At 46.5% G+C, this 15,002-nt stretch overlaps 1 protein-coding gene and 1 long non-coding RNA gene across 5 annotated transcripts in view; one reads left to right on the top strand and one right to left on the bottom strand.

The window, feature by feature from the left end:
- Window positions 1–14,193, top strand: part of LOC149126109 (uncharacterized) — a 64,994-nt gene extending 50,801 nt beyond the window's left edge. Inside the window, exon 3 of one of the 2 annotated variants that reach the window (XR_016236352.1) lies at window positions 14,096–14,193. This is a non-coding gene — a long non-coding RNA (uncharacterized LOC149126109). Of the gene's footprint in view, window positions 1–2,701; window positions 2,840–14,095 lie in introns of those variants that run through there. The other variant, XR_016236351.1, reaches the window with a different exon arrangement.
- Window positions 1–15,002, bottom strand: part of AFAP1L1 (actin filament associated protein 1 like 1) — a 65,837-nt gene that overhangs the window by 47,580 nt on the left and 3,255 nt on the right. The window contains exon 2 of one of the 3 annotated variants that reach the window (XM_089336064.1): window positions 9,322–9,491. The exons of the other annotated variants lie outside the window; for them this stretch is intronic. The gene's annotated coding sequence lies outside the window, so the exon portion shown is untranslated. The remainder of the gene's footprint in view (window positions 1–9,321; window positions 9,492–15,002) is intronic. 3 annotated transcript variants of the gene reach the window in all.

Here is a 15,002-nt window from a genome sequence, read left to right as displayed (position 1 = left end):
ACAGCTGTCAATTGATTAAGTGATGTGCATTTTGTAGTTGGTGGATCTTTTAAAAAGAATTATTTATTTATTTGAAAAAGTGAGAGTGAGTGAGAAGAGAGAGAGAGAGAGAGAAAGAAAGAAAGATCCTGCATTTGCTGGCTGACTCCCCAAATGGCTGCAATAGCTGAGGCTGGGCCAGTTTGAACCTAGGAGCCAGGAACTCCATCTGGATATCCTACATGGGTGGCTGGAACTAAGTACTTCAGCCATCACCTGTTGCCTTCCAGGTGCATTAGCAGGAAGCTGCATCAGCAGCAAAGTAGCAGGGATTGGAACCAGCACCCCAGAGTGGGATGTGAGTGTTTTAGGCAACAGCTTAACCCACTGTGTTGCAGTGCCAGCCCCAGGAGTTTAATTCTAACATATAAATTAGATAATGATAATTAATAGGTACTGAGCAACCCGAATTACCTGAGTTTAAGTTCTGTTCCCCTAGTTCCTAGCTGTGTACCTTTGGGCTCCTGATATAACCATGCCATGCTTCATGCCTACCGCATGCGAGAATGTCCACCTCACCAGTGGGAGTGGCCTGGTACATTAGAATGTGCTTACAATGATGCCCAGTGCATAGTAAGTACTCAGTAAATGCTGGCTACTTATTTCATTCTTCCATTGCTACTGGAGATTTGCATGTATTATTTATATAATTATATAAATTATTTATATAAATTAATCCCTTTTTACAGGTGGGGGAACTGAGGATTGCAGAATGTAAGAATTGTTGAGGAGCTAGTTGGGATCCCTTTACCAGTGTTTGTTTAGGATGCTGCTTTGTCTGTGCCCAGCTTGAGGTTAATTCTGCAGAGAGATCACCAGCTCCACTGGCGAGGCCAGTAGATTTGTCCTGTCACTTCTTGGGTTCAGAAATCTTTTCTTCCTCTGCTCACAGTGTCTTCCAAGTTGCCACACATCTACCCAGCTGGGACCACAGGGATGTCTCGCCTCCTTCCTTTGAATTTAAGGCCAAACAGCGGGCTGAACCTTGGAGAGGACAGCCCTGGTTGGACCTGCATTGTTTATCACTAGAACAAACACTTCCTGTTGTTGCAGGCTACATGCCTCATGCAGGCTGGAAAAGATTGAAAAAGCAGCAGCAGGGGAAACCCAGCTGCAAAACTAGGGCCCCTGTGCTCTGCTTTCCAGGAGTTAAATATAGCCTGGTGTGGGCAGGGCAAGGGATGGTGAGGTCACCTTGGGCGGCCTTTGTGCGTGTTAATTAGAGCTGTTACAGGAGACTGAATACATTCTTATGCTGAAGAGAAGAGGGCAACTTTGACTCCACAGACAGAAACACAGAAACATTCACGAGGAAGGGGGGTGGAGCAGCGGGGTGGGGTAGGGTGGAGGGGGGCAGGATTTGGCATTGGCCTCAGAGCCTATAGCTTGGCTCTAACTCCTCTCACCCATTCCAGTGTAAAATGCGGGTGAATGATTTCACCCCTCTGAGCATTAATTTCACTTTTCTGTACAAAGGGGTTTAGGAAACCCATGAATAGATTTGTGTGAGGAGGAATATCTGGGAAAGGGTTGGAAACCATTGGGATTGTCTCTGAGCTGCTGCTGTTTCAGGAAGATGAAGAGGTCACAGGTCAGGGAGGTAGTAGGTCACTGGGGAAACAGGTCTAGGGGTGTTTCAGGATGATGCTCCCCCAGGTGCTGCGGGTCACATTCATGGACTCAGGGCAAACCACACCTTCAGTAGCCTCCCAGCAGCAGTTCTGCCCCTCCAGTCCTCCACCAGGAGAGCCCTGACTTCAGGCACCTCAGCTCCAGGCTGCAAGGGAAGCTGAAGCTTCCTCTCCTCAAGCTATCTCCAGACCACCCAGCAGGGGCGGGGGCCAGCCACTGACTTCCAAGGAAATAACTCTGGGCTGTGGGATGGGGCTCTCCCAGAATTGTTCCTTTGTCTGTGGATTCCTCCCTGTTTAGCTCACACAGGAAATGGTTCCAGGAGGAAGTGGAAAACTGTGACACACACTACACACTGCGTCTCCCCCCCCCCCCCCCCAACATGGCAGCTGTTTCCATCTTATGCAGCTGCCTGAACCAACTTCTCTACCAAAGGCTTGGGACCTCAGCAGTCCTAGGGGGTGGATGGGATGCCCAGCGACAAACTCAGGCAGTATTTGCAGGCTCTGAAGTGATGTTCCAGATATTTGCATAGATGACCTAATTTCATCTTCCTAAGGGTCCTGCAGGTTAGTTGCTGCTTTTATTTGCTGTTTTGTACATGAACCAAGCGAGATTCCAAGAGGCATAGCTGTTTATCTTAAAGCACACAGTGAGCAGACTAAGATTCCAATATCGACCCAGCTGCAGAGCCTGAGCTTTCAATGAATGCCTTATAATACCTTCTGGCCTTCTTTTAACAGGGATCCCCTGACCCCAGTCTTGCTGGTCCCAGAAATGAGCCTTTCATACTCTTCCCCACTGGTGTTCATTGGCCAGGAAGAGGGTCACGTCAGGCCTAGATGGGGATGGACTTTCTACTCCTGAGAAGTCAGAGTTTGAAGATTTACCAGCCCCCACGGAGACATCCATGGCTCTGGCCAGAGCTATCTGGATTATGCAGATAATAAAGATGCCCAAGGACAACAGTAAACACTGCTGAATACTTATATGCCAGTGCTGTGCCTAACACTTTTATTTCTTTTCTAAGACTAGGATCTCATTGGGTGAGCACTGTGGTGCAGCAGGTTAAGCTGCCACTTGAGATGTGCACATCCCATATCAGAGTGCATGGATGGAATCCCACCTCCTCTGCTTCTGATCCAGCTCCTGCTACTGTACCCTGGGAGGCAGCAGATGATGATGGATCTAGTTCTTGGCCCCTGCCATCCTGCGTAGAGTTCTAGCATCCTGGCTTCAGCCTCGTCCGGTGTTGGTTATTTTGGACATTTGGGAAGTGAACTGGCAGAACATTTAGAAACAGAACCTCAGGTAGACAAAAAATAAATTAATCTTGATTGGATACTCTTATCATTGTACCCTCTATGCCCTACTTTATCTATCTATCTATTACTCATCCAGTTATTTTTGATAATGAAGTAAGCACCCACAAAGCTACTGTTCAGAATAAAAGCTAGCATCTTGACATCTTATATCTGACTATAAGGTTCCACTTCTGTCCCCACATCCTGAATGCAAAGCTGAAAAAACATAATTGACATGTTTAATTGCCTTTAACTTCATTTATTGGAAGGGTATAATGGTGTAGATAACGCTTTATGCCTTTCCTCTGTGATATGTGACTAGTTTATCCCTGTTGCTGCCTGCCCTGTGCTCATTCATTTTGACCACTGCATGCTACTCTCTTCCTCGGTGGACATCTTCTCTGTGTCTGATGCTCTGTGCCTATTACTGACATAGCAGGAACTCTCTCGTTTCTACCAACAGGAAACTGAGTTCTAGAAAGCTTAAGGAACTTGCTGGAGACCACAGGAGTCAGGATTGGAACCTTTTGATATAACGAAGAAAACATAACTACAGGAACCAGGATCTTGGGGCCTAAGCCCCAGCTCATATTTATTTGCTGTGTGGCCTTGGGAATGTTGCTTCACCTCTCTGAGCCTCAGTTTCCTCAGTGTCAAAGTGAGGTGATTACAGCAGGCCTGTTGTTGACCTTGCTGCTGAGAGGCAAGTTTGTAAACTGTGACTAGCGGTAAATGCTCCGCCCTCTACCCCTCCCCCACCCCACCAAACAACAGAACCCATGGCGGATCCAGAAGACGAACAGCACCCCATTCAGAAAGGCTGGGGTTAGGTGGCCGGTCTGCTCACAGAAGCCTCAGTGTGATAAAGTAACTGGGAAGACATCAACAGATGCCTCAGGCTGCACTAATAGGATCCCAGGATGTCTTCAGCTTTGTTCTGCTCAAGAGAGTTTTTAAACACAGCTTTTATTGTTTCTGACTTGTTTTCAGTATCTGAGAGCTCACCCCAGTGCTGTTTGTCCTGTTTCTTCTGAACAACCTGTCCTCTTCAAACTGCCACCTCCTAGGAGCTCTGTGACCTTCTACAAGTACTTAGCTTCTCTGTGTCTATTTCCTCATCCACAAAATGAGCACAATAATAGTACCCATCCCTAATGGTGCTGTTGTGAGGGCCCTGTGAGGTTTCACACAGCATGTGTAGAAAAGTTCCTGAAACGTGCGAGACGGACTGTCTTATTATCCGAACTGCTCCCCACTGCTAAAGTGCCATCTCATCCTCTGAGAGTTACCTTAGGTGCTATTTCCTCCAAGAGGCTAGTCCTGGACAGTTAAGGTCAACTGTTCAAAGAAGTTCATTGTTTCTCTTCACTAAACTGTGACCCCAGTGAGGGTAGAGAAGTCACAGTCACCCAGTGCCCAGCAGGTACACGGAGGAGGGAAAAACTGATGACTGGAATTTGGGAAAGGACCACAGATGTGGGAGAGGCCTGTGCATCCTGCCTATGACGTCGGTCTCCAAAAGCAGAAGGGCTCCTGGGAGTGGGGGAGGCTGGCTCTGTGTAGCACTGGGGCCTGGGGTGCAGATCTAGACCCCTGTCTTAGGTTCACTGCATAGAAGGACTTCCCAGCAATCTGAATGAAGAAGACAGGCAGGCAGGTGTCCCTTTCAGGAGGGCTTGAATCAAATGGAACAACCCCTGGCAGGAAGGCTGGGGCCGAGTCAGGACAGTGGGCAGAGGAGATGCTGCAACTTACGGTGAGAAACACCTCTCACTCTGCAGCCCCAGGCAGCGACAGCACCTCATTGAGCCACAATTTTAATTTTTTGTTCCTCTGCTCTGAAAACATCAGGAGCAGTAATCTCGAGCAGTCTGCTGCTCACCTGAAGTAGCTGCTACAGCTCCTCACTGCCTGCCCCTTCCCAGTCCCACTCTTTCCACTCTGACCTGCACCCACCACCGGCTTTGATAATTTCCTCCAACTGCAACACCTTGGAAACCCTTCCTGCTCGTCACGTGTCAGAGGGCTCAGAACTCCCATTTCCTTTGTGACATAGATGACAGAAGACCCCCATGTGCTCCGGGTACTCCCTGTGGCTTACCCCCCACTCCTCTGTAACTCCATCCCTCCCCGGAGGCCTTCAAGGAGTGTGAGAGAAAGTGTCTTTGAGATCACTTGGATTCCTATCTCTTTTATTTAGAAAGACAATCTACAAACTTGAAACTTAACATTCCTTTTTTTTTTCTTTTTGAGTAAAAAAATCAAATGCTTCCTATGTGCTGAGTGATTTCCTTCCATGAATCCAATTACCCTGGGGTGGTGGGGAAGTGAAACTGAGAGTTGGGATTCGAGTGGAAAGAGCAGAGCTGAGACTCAAACCTGGGCAACATGACATGCAGCCAATGTACTTGGCTCTGGCATGATCTTGCCTCTATTATTAGGAACAGACCACAAACCGCAGAGCTTCTGAGGGACCGGGACACACCACTTGGGGACCTGGAAGATAAGACCCTGCTCTTTTCCTCAGGCCTCCTTAATCTCTACCTGCTCTTCTGCTCCAAGCACGCTTTGGGTTTTGCTTCTTGAGCACCATTTGGGACCTGCCTTCTTTCTCTCCAGCATTTTCTCTACCTGGAATGCCATCCCATAGTGTTTCTGAGGTTCCAGACTACAGAGTGTCCCTTGGGTCCTCTGGCCCATTGCATATTCTCTCTGATGGACACCGGCCAGCTCTGACCTCATGTTACAGGCACTGGTCACCAAGTCTTGCTTTCTCTGCCACATGATGAGATTCCAGGGTACAGAGACCCCAAACTTGCCCCCGGGAACCCCCAGCTCTGCACCTGGCCACTGGCTGGAGGTGGAGAAAAGCGCTCAGCCGCTCTGCCTTCCTGGCACATTCCCAGGAGATCAGTTTTCTTCTTGGTTCAAGTGCAGCTAAAATAAAACTTCCCCCTTGGTTTCATATCAGCAGGATCTGCTCTCAGCAAACCCTTCAACAAGAATAGGCAGGAAGAGTAAATATTTATTCTACAAATGAGTAAATCTGATTCCATCTTCAAAAGAATGCTTTAGTATAAATTATCATAATTTCTCCATTCTAAGATGCCAGTGATTTGAAGATATAATGACAGCTTTTTTTTTTTAAAGAAAGAAATGAATAATAAAAACATGAGTTGTAAGATATGTTCTGAGTTTAAGAAAGAACATGTCTTTGTATCAACGAAGTGAAAGGAAAGATGGTCCAATTCAATTCTTCTTGTGGCTCTGGTGCTCTCAGAAAAAGAGGCCCCCAGACCTTGCCCAGTTCCTGGTGAAGTATGAGCAGGTGTGAACAATGTGTCCCAGCCAAGCTCAGCTCCGAGCCACTTCAAGTGGCAGCCTGGATGTCCACCAGGCAATGGATGGGTTTTCTCCCCAGCAGAGACATCTGAGCTTTGCTGAGACCTTGTAGTCACTTTATTGGTTCCGTGGAAAGCCACCTGGGCATCCATTTTGTGACCTCAGGTAAGATGCCACCAATCCCTTCAACCTCAGTTTCCCCAGTTTTTAAGCGAGGGGCAGAAGGTTAGAGAAGTGGCTTTCAAGTCTTCAGATGAAACCTGTGGACTGCCTGGAGAGTAGGTGGGGAGGAGGGCAGTCCTCAGTGTTCTTATACTTCCTACTCAGAGTGCCTCATCTCTACAGATAGCTAAGATTTTTGTTTGTAAAAGCATTCTAAGGTCAAACATGGTTTGAAAAACACTGGCAGATGGCACAATGACAGTGCTTCATCTCTCGGTCTGGACACACCCTCAGCTCCTCACCACAGTGCTCTATGCAGACATGCCCAGTTTCTCTATAACCTAATCCAAAGGTTGGCAAACTTTCTTTGTAAGGGGACAGATAGTATTTATTTTAGGCTTTGTAAGCCAAATGTGGCCTCCATTTCAGCTACTCAACTTTACGCCCTAGTGAGAAAGAAGCCATAGACAATACAGAAGGGATGGTTGTGGCTGTGCCTCAATAAAACTTTATTTGCAAAAACAGGCTAGTGGCCTGGATTTGGCACACGGTGCTGAGGTCTGCAGATCCCCTCACTATAACACTTGAACTGATAGGTAAAGGAACTGAAGCCCAGGGAGGGGATTCAAGGAACTGGGTTGGGAACCGCTTCTTCCACCATGCAATGGGCTTCCTCCCCACAGCGCTCACTTAGCTGTGACTCTTGCTCTGAATTCAACTGCAGGCTTCTGGGGACTCCACAGGTGGAGGGAATGTGCCTGGAAAAGATATGCTCCACTCCCCCCTTCCTTTTCCTCTGGACTGTTGGAGGGCTATAAAAAGCCCCACACTCCTGCTAGGCTGCTGTCAGTAAATTCCCCAGGGTGGAATGACTGCAATGCAGTGCCACATTCTGTCCCTGCAGCAGCCTGACAGCTGTGCCAGGGGGAAGGATCACACCAGGCTAGCTCTGCACTTGGGGCATGGCTGGGATTCCCTGGATGGAATTTCAGATGGGAGAATAAGCCTGCCTGGACCCTCCTGGGCCAGCCTCTTTGTTCATTCCAGGAGCATGAGAGCTTCTTGGAGTTTAAAGCCCAGAATTCTGAGGGCTCCGGTGGCAGGAATGGGAAGGATGAGAAAGCAAGACCTCATGGGGCCAGACCCTTTGTTAATGGACAGGAGTGCTTGGAATGGTTCTGATCCCCCTCCTTCCCTTTTCTCCCAGTGCCTCCATGTCTGCACTTTGAGATCTTTACCTTCTAAGTCCCTGAAGCCTAGCTGGCAAATCCTTCAGGTCACTAAGCTGGGGCTGGCCCTCAGCATTCATTTAGAGACAGGCAGAGCTGGGTCAACAACTGACCTCTCTAAGCCTCAGTTTCTGTGACAATGAAATGGAGAGAACCACAGTGCCTACCTCTTGACTTTTGAGAGCGTTAATGACTCATGGGGACACTTCACATCAGTAGTGTTTGACCCTAATAGACATTTGCTACGAGGTAGACACTGGAGACATAAAGACTGTACCAGAGCCCAGGATTCATACATATGTAGAGGAGCTGTATCAAAAAAGTACAGGGGCCAGCGCTGTGGCGCACTTGGTTAATCCTCTGCCTGCAGTGCCGGCATCCCATATGGGCACCGGGTTCTAGTCCCAGCTGCCCCTCTTCCAGTCCAGCTCTCTGCTGTGGCCCAGGAGGGCAGTGGAGGATGGCCCAAGTGCTTGGGCCCCTGCACCCGCATGGAAGACCAGGAAGAAGCACCTGGCTCCTGGCTTTGGATTGGTACAGTGCCAGCAGTAGTGGCCATTTGGTGAGTGAACCAACGGAAGGAAGACCTTTCTCTCTGTCTCTCTCTCTCACTGTCTATAACTCTACCTGTCAAAAAAAAAAAAGTGCAGTAAATTCTCCGGCAAGCCCAGACTGCGGAGGAGCATAGTTGTTCAGTTAGAGGGGTGCTGGAACTGGGGGTGTGGCAGGGAGATGACACTGAGCTGGTCTCTTTCAGGAAGGGGAATGACAGAATCATCTTTCTGAGCCTCAGTGTTCACATCCATTCAATGGAGAGAATGCCTCTGCTGTCTACCTCATACAGCCATCTCCAGGGCAGAGAGCCACCAAAGAGAAACTCAGCATTGGGCAACTATTCAGAAAAAGGATTTTTGTAGTCAATCCTACCTGATGACTTCTATCACCCAGAGCCATTCTTGCCAAAGCCACGCTGCAGGGAATGACTGCTAAGTGAGAACATGTATGACTGCCAAGGGTGAAGGCTGCTTGGCCTCTGCAGGAAGCGCTCCATGATGCTCAACATCCCTGATGCTAAGATGGCATAAGTGTCATTTGGAATTTCAAAATGCTCCTAAAAGTTACAGGTTTCATAAAAATGTATGTTCTCATCACAGAAGCAAGGAGCTGAGCTAGGGCTAGGCAGCTCTGTCTCTATGCCCAGCCCCACTTCCACTCTGGCATGCATGCTGGGATATTACTGGAGGCTGGAGTTGACATAACCTGGGAGTCCATGGCAGAGGGCAGTATGGGGATGAGGAAGGAAAGGTCTAAGGTAAACACAATGCATCTCTGGATGCCCATTTTGCACAAAGGTTTTTTGTTTGTGGGGGAATTTTAGGGAGAATTAGATATATTATAGGCTATAATAAAAAATTTGCATGGCCTTTTAAAGATAAAATGAGACATTTCGAACTTTCAGAAGGCCACTTTGGAAAACAGACCAGACTCCATAGTCCCACTTAGTTGAAAAGTGTGAAAGGCAGAGCCACTGAATCCTGGAAGGTTGTGTGAGCAGGGATCAAGGTGACGATCAAAGCAGTGCATGAGAGCCATGGCTGACCTCCTCCGAATACCTTGGAATCAGCTGAGCACTCTGCAGAAAATGAGGATTTCCAAACCTCACTCAGTTCCCTCTGATCAGATCTCTGGGGGTGGATTTTCAGTGGCTCCGCAGTACATGATTCTGAGGTCAGCAGGATTTGAGAACCAGCTTTAGCCATCAGGGAGGGGTCCTTAAGTCAGGCTGGAAAGGGCGAGAGCAGAAACAGGAAGCTCCTGTAGGAGGCAACAGGATATAGGAGAAGCAGCAATCCAAGACCTGTTTCCCAGTAATGGTCAACAGGATTTGGTATTTGATTATATAAAGGGTGAAGGCAAAGGAATGATAGTAAACTCTGTTTTTGTCCCTAAAATAAGTGTTACTAAAGTGGGGAATCTGGAGCTGAAAGTGACTGCATCCAATTTCTACTCTGTGAATTATCTACTCTCACTTTCAACTGTTCACCATTTGGACATTTATGGAGCACCTACTATGTGCCGGATATTATGCCAGGTGCTAGGGAAGGAGATATGAACAAGGGCAGAAGGTCTGTGCCCTCACAGAGCTCATGTTAACAGCTAATTCAATCCCACAATGAACTGTAATTATGCACATGGCAACTCATGAGAAGTGCAGGGGGTGCTCTGAGTACCAAGAAGAGTGATGTGTAGCTTGGAAAGCATTGCCTTTGGATGTCTTATTTGAGCAGAGAGTTAAAGATGAACAGGGATGAAGCAGATGAACGTACAAAGTATTTGAGGCTGGAAGAAGCAAGGTAAATGTGAAGAGATCCCAGGTAGGCCAGGGCCCAAAGTGAGCTGGTGAAGTGGGCAGAGAGCAGGCAGTAAAGGCATTGAGGGCCTCCTCCCAGATTGTAGTTTATATCTATGAACAGTGAGAAACCGCTGACAGCTTAAGCACGATTAGATTCACAGCTTTAAATAACTGTTTCTGATTAAATGAGTTCCTCTCCTTTAATTCTGTCTTTAAACATAGATATTTCACAAGTCCCATTGAAAACTATGATCCATTCTATACCTAAATAAAAGGATGAACCAGAGAATGGAAGATTCTCTCTCTCTCTCTCTCTCCCTCTCTGATTTTTTCAAATAAATAAATAAATCTTTTTTATTTTTGTTAAAAAAAAGAGGGACACTTCAGTTTGAAGCATGTATTCCTAGAAGTCCTAATCTATACAGAGTCAGCAAAAGGGTCATGCCCATGGAAACTTATTCTTTTTTTTTTTTAGATTTATTTATCTGTTTAAAAGGCAGAGTGGCAGACAGGGAGAAGGAGAGACAGAGAGAAAGGGGAAATCTTCCATTTGCTGGTTCACTCCCCAAATGGCCACAATGGCCTGGACTGAGCCAGGCCAAAGCTAGGAGCCAGGAGCTGCAGTTGGATCTTCCATGTGGGTACAGATGGCCAAGTACTTGGGCCATCTTATGCTGCTTTCCCTGGTATATTAGCAAGGAGCTGGATCAGAAGCAGACCAGCTGGGACTTGAACCAGTGCCTATATGAGATGCCCATGTTGCAGGTGGCAGTTTAACCTGCTATGCCACAATGCCGGCCCCATGGAAACTTCTTGAATGTTAGGTGACAGAAGACCTTAACCTACATGTTAATGTGGTCTCAATAGGAGCCATTCTGTGGCTTCCTTGATCTGTGGTCATGAAACCTCTGCTTCATTCTGTCCCTGGGCATCTCCAGTTCTGTTGTTGAATGGATTTTTGCATATATATGCTTACCCCAGATTGAGCCCAATCCAGGCTCTGTTGAAACTCACACATCCTTCTGAAAGAACCCTCTTGTTCCTTTTCTAAAGAATAGCTACTTGGAGAATGAATTCCTTCTCCTTCCATTCAAATTTAGGCTTGTTCAAAAACACCCCCATTTCCTTCAACAGCACCTCACATGATTGTGTTGTTAACAGTAAAAGAGAAACAGGAAGGATCCTCTGATTGGGTGCTGAATGAAATGAGTTCAAAATGGGGTTACTGGAAGGTTGACATCTGAATGGAAATGTACCATAGGCAGGAGGTGATGCAGAAACAGGGACTGATGAGGACCTCTGGGAGTCACCCTCATCAATGGGCTTGGTCCTCTACAGAGGTGAGCCCAGAGAGAGGACCGAGGTGTTGGGAGATGCAGGAGAGGGGCAAGAACCATCAGGAAAGACAGAGCAGGAAGACACACCGAGCAATGAGAGGTTATGGGATCAATGAGTAAGCATTTACAGAGGGCAAACACTATTGTATTTCAGTCTTCAAATTCTGGGTGTCAGTCTTCCTACCTTACAGACTGAGGAAATGACTTAGTTGGTAACTTGCTAAGGGTCAAAGCTCATAGGGGCAGAAAGAAGTAGAAAATCATCCTGGAGGTATGGAGTATGGTTATTTCATCTAGATGTATTTGACCCCTGAATCAATGTTTTGCCCATCTCTGCTAAACAGGAGAACACACCATAGCGTAGTAGATGTCCAGCAGAGCTACATAGAAGACTAGGAAGAGATGGAACTTGGCAGAGGCAAAAACTTAGACTTCTGCCAGTGCAAGTGGAAGCATTTGTGACCCTTCAGAGGGAGGTTTCAGCAGAGGTGTGATTAGAAGTGAAGCTGCAGGAGGTGAAAGGGGTGTGCGGAAGGAACAGGAGGCTGTGTCAACCATTTATTTGAAAAGTTTGGCCAAAAAAGGAAGGAGGAAGATGCTTAGGGTAGTTGTGGTGTGTGAGTATTTGTGTGTGTGTATGTGTGTGTGTGTTCTGGGGAAGGGGCACAAGTGGCTTCACCTTTTTGTTTAATTGTAAGTTTCTTTGAAGTGTAATAAGAGTATGAAAAGCTGATGGTATCCAAAAACAGGATTGTTTTTCTGGACCAAAGATGAGAATGGAGTAATGATAGGTTCTTGGCAGAGGGTGGGGAGGGAGGGACTTACTTGGCAGAATGTTCACCCGTGTGCAAAGAGGGGTTTGAAACTGATATTTGACAGAGAGGCAGAAAAAAATCCTGATGGAAATGCAGAAGCCAAATATTATGGTGGCTGAGTGGGACAAGGAAATTGAAGTAGGGCCCAGTGACCAGCAGAAGCCTCTACAGGGAAGAGAGTAAGGTCAAGTCTCATGGCTCCATAGGATTGCTTACACCCACTGCACAGTGTGGCTAAAATCCAAGTGCTAGCCAACATGTATACCTTTTCCATGACATTCCAAATGAAGATACTGAAGTTCACAGAAATTAAGTCCTTTTCCCAGGATTATGCAACTATAAAGTTGTTGTCAAAACTGAAACCCAAGTTTATCAAATTTTCTGATCTACTTAGCTCTACTGAGTCCCTAGGCTGACAAAAATGACTTCCTGGAACATGTTGCAACGTCAAAGATGACGATAACATTGATAAGTGCTCCTTTCAAAAGGACTGGTACTGATAGAAAGAGTAGGGGATGAACTTGGATATCAGGGCAGGGGGATGTGTGTGTTGGAATTCAGTCTTGGATAGGTTGAATGGTGCATCACTGGAGGAGAATGTTAGCTGTAAGCTGCTTGGCCCATGGATACCATTGGGAAGATGTGGCCTCAAAGCTGGTCCAACAGAAGCAAGACATAATCAAAATTGTTTATTCTTCCATCTCTTGAATCATAAAAGTTTCATTCAATGAACAGCACAGTATCAGGTTATTTCTTGAGTTGCCCAGTAGACAGTAAAACCTCCCAAGAACACAGAATGCAACATAAGAAACTCCCGTCTTGCTCTGAATTCCACTAGTTGAAAAAGAAGTAGTTGTGAAGTAGAAAAGGAATGGAATCTTGGGGAAACCAGTTACTTCACAAGAGTCAGGGAGCTCAGCCTTAATCCTGGACATTAAAAAGGCAAACATCATGGGGCTGGCGCTGTGGCACAGCAGGGTAACTCCCTGTCCTGAAGCGCCGGCATCCCATGTGGGCGCTGGTTTGAGTCCTGGCTGCTCCTCTTCCGATCCAGCTCTCTGCTGGGAAAGCAGTGGAAGATGGCCCAAGCCCTTGGGCTCCTGCACCCACGTGGGAGACCTGGAAGAAGCTCCTGGCTCCTGGCTTCAGATCGGCACAGCTCCGGCTATTACGGCCAATTGGGAAGTGAACCATTGAATGGAAGTCTCTCTCTCTCTCTCTCTGCCTCTCCTCTCTCTCTGTGTAACTCTGACTTTCAAATACATAAATAAATCTTTTAAAAAAAGGCAAACATCAGAGGAAATTTAGACTGAAGCGTTTGAAGAGATGGTGGTTCAAGAAGACTGGAAATTTCACAAAAGCAAAATTGTGATGATGTAGCCACAGTTAGAAGGCATGACTAAATCAGACAAGTCAGAGAAAACGAGCGTGTTGGCATATGCTTTAGTCTTTCATCAGTACTCAGAGTTGGAGCTGGACAGTGATATGGGACTGAAGTTAAGAGATGGATTTCCATGAGACAAGCACCAAACAAGATTATAATAGGTTCCCTGTCTTTGCCTTCTACACAAGTGGGACCAGTTTGTGGAAGGAGCAAAGGAAATTCTACATTGTGGCTGAGTCTGATGAAAATAAAAAAAGCTAAATAATTATTATAATAGCATTTGTACAGATCCATATGTGCTAGATATTATTGGAAATATTTTCCGTGCATTTAATATTTACAACAAGCAAAAGTATTATCAGTGTCCATATTTTATCCTCATCTGAGGGTAGAAAGTTAATTAGCTTGTCTTGTAGAAGGATATCAATGATTGCAGGGTTTACCTGTTTGCTACCTTCACTAATGACTGATTCTCTTTGTATGACATTCATGAATCAGGAAATCCTGTTGGAAGAAATTCCTGTTACTGCGTCATACAAACCCTGCTTTACTCACAGGAAGACATATCCTGTTAGAAGAGAGACTCTGCATCCCAGGTTTGTTTCCATTATTGGATCGCTTGACTTTGATGACAAGCTTTTATGCTGCAATTGTTATGGAACATCGGAGCAGTTCAGATTAGGCTGGGCCCTGGTCTGGAGCAGGAAGGAGTGGAATTTCATAAGCCCCGTTCTAGGACCCCAGGCAGGATGCCTGCCACCACAGAGGCAGTCAGATCAAGGATTAAGCCAGGACTTTGATGCAGGCAGGGTGGGTTTCATATGGGAGTGACTGTCAGTGACCTAACTCCACTGTTAGGCACTGACTTGTGTCCCCTCCAATTCACAGATTGAAGCCCCAACTTTCCTGTGTCACTGTATTTGAAGACAGGGTTTTTAAGGAGGGGATTATTGTGAAATGAGGCCATTAAGATGGGGCCCTAATCTGGTAGGACTGGCGTTCTCATTGGAAGAGAAAGAGACATCCAAGATGTGTATACAGTAAAGAGGCCTTATTGAAGGCACAGCAACAGGTGGCCCTACAAGCCAGGAAGAGAAGCCTCCCTAGAAATTAACCTTGCCTGCTCCTGGATCTTGGAGTCCCAGAATTCATAACCATGGGAACTAAATTTCTGTTATGAAAGCCATCCAGCCAGTGGTATTCTGACAGGGTAGCCCTAGCCAACTAACACAAGCTGTCCCCTATTCATGTTAGTTGACTTAGCATCTAACAAATTTGCAACATTAGAATGCATATTCAGTAGAAATTAAGACTTTAGATTTTGAATTTCCAGGCTAGTGACATATGGTATGATACTCTTCCAGTGCTGGGAGTGGCACTGAGTGCAGCTCTCAGTTACACGGAA

This window comes from Oryctolagus cuniculus, chromosome 6 (assembly GCF_051225735.1).
Source record: "Oryctolagus cuniculus isolate XC-2025 breed Fujian yellow rabbit chromosome 6, ASM5122573v1, whole genome shotgun sequence".
Classification (NCBI taxonomy): domain Eukaryota; kingdom Metazoa; phylum Chordata; class Mammalia; order Lagomorpha; family Leporidae; genus Oryctolagus; species Oryctolagus cuniculus.
The sequence above is the reverse complement of the archived record's forward strand: the minus strand, read 5'-3'. Positions and strand labels throughout refer to the sequence as shown.